Here is a 4,535-nt window from a genome sequence, read left to right as displayed (position 1 = left end):
GGGGCTTCATGGTTTCTTGCACTGGGGCCCTGAAGGTTCTAGTTATGCCTCTGGATGGTAAGCTCTCACAGGCAGGGCCCTCCTAACAATCTTGTCTTGAAGTGTATTGTAACTGTCTTCCTTTATATTGTAAATCAGTGTGTAAGCTGCTGGTGCTAAATAAATCCTGTATAATAATAATAATCCCTAGCAATTTTAAGAAAAACACTTAAGTTCTGCTTTAAGGATATATTAATGAGTACACACGTCACAGAAGAAGTCTCAGCTTCAAGGGGAAATGCGTCAGAGCATGCATGGGGTCAGCCTGGCCCAACATGTATATCAATTACTGGGATTGCTATGCATGTTCCATAGTGTCTGTCATCCCTTATGAGCACTGAGATCTTTTCAATTTACTCCGAATCATTCAGCACACTTTCTGATTTGCATCCATAATTCAGGAGACAGTATTTGGATTTAATTGTGATGGGTGAACTCCTGACTATCCCTGTACAAAAAGCAACCTACTAGACCTGCATGCATGACACCGCTGTTGATCATTTAGATAGCATGGACACTGTTGGTACCTTGGCTGGCAGCTGGTTTATTGGAGCCTTGTAGTATCACCGCAATTGCTCCTGTTGTGAAAGACTTATATGAACATAGACTCCTCTTTACTACAGCTATGTGGCTACGGAGTCTATGTGATTGAGATACAGCAACATTGTCTATACAGTATATCAGTGTTTCTCAACTTTTTTTTAGTCATGGCACTCTTTAAAAATATGCAAAATCATGAGGCACCCCAAATGTAAAAAACGTAAATGTAAATATGAAAAAAAACAACATGTGGCCATTCCAAAATCTATACCAGGCCCTTATCTTAGATAGGAACTTTTTACGGGAACCCTGTGCAAGAACACACAAAAAAAGTGGTTCCCCCCTTTTACATGAGATCCCCCTGTACATCAGGAGCCCTACTTTACATTAGGAGAGCCCTTCACATCAGAATCTCCCTTAACATCAGAAACCCCTCCTTTCACATCAGAGTCCGCTTCTTTCACATCAGTGCCCCCCCCCTTCACATCACAAGCCCCCATTCACATCAGAAGCATGTCTACACCATGAAAAGGCATGACACTGAGCGCAACTTTCGAGGCACCCCTGAGGAATCCAGAAGGCATCGAGGTATGGCACCCTGATTGAGAAAGGCTGCAGTATATGACTTGAAGCCTGCAAAGAGGACCTATATGTGTCTCCTATGTGCAGTTTCCACATAGATGCCATCCCATGACATTACATTTTCTCTGTTTAGGGTATTGCACTGATATAAAAAAAAGGGGTTTGCTGAACGAGAAGCAGAAACTACTACCTCATGTATCACTTGTCCACTTGTATCACACCTTTTAGATTGTAAGCCCTCAGGGGCAGGGCCCTCCTTACCGTCTTGTCTTGAATTGTATTGTGATTGTAATGTCTTCCTTATATTGTGAAGCGCTGTGCAAACTGTTGGCGCTATATAAATCCTGTATAATAATAACTACAAATCAAACAAAAACCTACATTATGGCACCTCTTAAAGGAGAACTATGGGGAAAAGCCTTAACCCCATAGTTCTCCTTTAAAACATGAAGACTTCTGCTACAAAATGACAAGTTCTCTTTTTTCAGGGTAAAGTGTAATTATACTCCCTAGAATTTCATCATTGAAAATTGTCTGCCAAGCCTCTTAATGTAGGCGGTGCCGGTCTAATGCCACTTTTACAAAAACATTCACCTCATGGGTAATCAGCGTGAGAGACGCAGATGTAGGTGACATAGTGCAGGAAGGAATCCATAGTCTTCGATCCACGCCTGTGTGCCAGGGGATAGAGAGACGCGTGTTCTAATGAACATGTATGGAGAACCACTAGACCTCCTACATGTGTTTTTTATTAAATTGTATCCTGCCTGTTGTGCACACTGATTGAATATACCCATCAGCTTTCTGTTAACCTTTTATACACAGAGGGCAAGAAATGATTACCACTGGAATGTCACACTCAAATGAAACAGTGGGCTTAATTGATAAGTGATATTAAAATGTATCTTCCATTTACTGTCTGCATGAATAAATTATAATATACAGCTACAGTGTCATTTGTTAAAAAAGCTGTATCTATTAAAGTGGATGTAAACCCTAAAAATAAAAACATTTCATTTGTTTCCTTTTGGGTTTGTTAACCACTTGAAGTCCGCGGTGTTAAACCCCCTTCCCATCCAGGCCATTTTTCAGTATTCAGCGCTGCGGTACTTTGACTGACATTTATTCCGTCATGCAGCGCTGTACTGAAAGATATTTTATACAATTTTTTGGGGACAGATAGAGCTTTCTTTTGGTGGTATTTAACATCCACTGGGGTTTTTTATTTTTTACTATATTAAGGAAACATTACCGACATTTAAAAAAAAAAAAACAGTTTCCCCTATATTAAATGATAAAACATTTATTATTACCCAATTTTTTGTAAAAAATAAAAGACGGGGTCACGTCGGGTAAAAAGACACAAAACCTGTCAAGCCTTAAAATTGCGTGCGTGTGCGAAACCTCAAAAAACTACAGTACCAAAAATTGGCCCTAGGCGACGCTTTAAAAGCTTTTACCGCTCATCAGTTTAGTGTTATCAGTGATTGATGGCCCTAGACTTATTGCTCACACTCTGACGTTCGCGCGATATGTACCATGTGTAACGCAATTGTCGTTTTCGTGTGCTGGTGCACCGGACGCGTATTTACGTTTATATGTGCATAAACGTGGGGTTGGGGGACTTCAACATTTTTGTTTTTTTTAATAACTTTTTTAACTCTTTATGTTTTTTTACACTTTATGTCATTGCTATTGCATAGGTGGCTAACAACCCCCCCCCCCCTATATAATAGCCAAGGCACACTGACAGGTCCTCTTTATGGAGACATTAGGGGTTTCTAAGACCCCTTATGTCACCAGGGGACCCCCAAAGAAGCTGATGGAGCAGAGATCTGCTACTTCCCCAGCTTCTTCTCTCTGGCTATAGCAGCCAGATGACTGACAGGTGAATGCGGAAGTGATGTATTACACATTAGTTCCGCATTCACAGCACGGAGGGAGTTCAGCAAGGAGGAAGATGCTGATCTCCCTCCCATCTTACCTCCTGACACCCTCCCGAGCCGGTCCCGGGCCGCAGATGGGGCAGCGGATCCCGCAATTGAAGGAGGAGGGGGGGCTGAGACGGCGGCACTATAGGGGGGGAGGGGGTCATGCAGCCAGCACATACACTCGATCGGCAGGCTATAGAGCTGGCGATCGTGTGTATGTGAAACAGCCGGTAACGGCTCTTTACATCGGCCGGGTTTTTTATGTCCGTGCGCGTGCTAGGGCGTGCTAGGGGGCGCGCGCGCGAGCAGAAAAAAAATGCAGTCTAGTAACGGCAACCCGCCAATGTGACTTTGCCGTCCGTCCGTTTTTTTGCAACTGGCGGACTGCAAGTGGTTAAAATAGTTGTAGCATCCCAGCATATCCTATCATGTTATAACATCAGCATTGTAATAGGAATACATACTAGAGTTGCTTTTGATAATGCAATAAAAGCTTCATTGGAAAAATCCCTTATATATAGTGAGTTCTGCCTTCTGTCTGCCCATCACATTCAACAACTTCCTGGTTTCCCAGTGTGCTTTGTGTCTCTTTCCCTGCTGCTTGATGTTATGGAATCTCAATGTCTCAAGACTACATATCCCATCATGCATTGCTTCCAGCAAGCAATGATAATGTTACATTGTTCAGACGTTGAGTAGTAGTTCAGAAGTCAGGCTCTGTAAGAGTGGTGACACAAGGAAGTTCATATTCACAGGGTTCAGTGAAATTCTGCTACTTCATTGAGGAAGTAAATCATATAGGCATCTTCAATATGTATCAATATATGAAAATTCACCATAGAAATACATATTTTAGTTTCTGACCATAGATATCCTTTCAGGACACCAATGAGCAGGGCTTGAAAAATTTGATAGTGTCTCACCAGTCAGTCAAAAATTTCACCAGTCAGCATGACAGATAGAGCTTTCTTTTGGAGGTGTATAATCACCATTATATATAATTTAAAAAGTACCATAAATGTAAAAAAAAACAAAAAAGTTTCCCTACGTTATGAAACATTTATTCTTACCCATATTTTTAGTAAAACATAAAAGTCGGGGTCACGTCGGGTAAATAGATACCAAACATGTCAAGCCTTAAAATTGCGTGCGCCCTCAAAATCGCAAAAAACGCCCATAGGCGACGATTAAAACGCTTTTACTGTTCATCAGTTTAGTGTTATCGGTGATTAAAGGAGAACTATGGGGTTAGGGATTTTCCCCATAGTTCTGCTTAGGGTAACGGGAGGACACAAATTAGCGTCCTCCCGTCACCCTAAGCTCAGTACACCGTGAGCTACAGCTCGCGGTATACTGAGACGCCGCAGCTGAAACGGATCCCGACAATTATGCCTGGATCCGCCCAGCTGCGTGAGTGACAGCTGGCTCTGCCTATCTAGAGGC

This window comes from Nanorana parkeri, unplaced genomic scaffold, assembly GCF_000935625.1.
Source record: "Nanorana parkeri isolate BGI_ZX_2015 unplaced genomic scaffold, ASM93562v1 scaffold14, whole genome shotgun sequence".
Taxonomy (NCBI): domain Eukaryota; kingdom Metazoa; phylum Chordata; class Amphibia; order Anura; family Dicroglossidae; genus Nanorana; species Nanorana parkeri.
The sequence above is the reverse complement of the archived record's forward strand: the minus strand, read 5'-3'. Positions refer to the sequence as shown.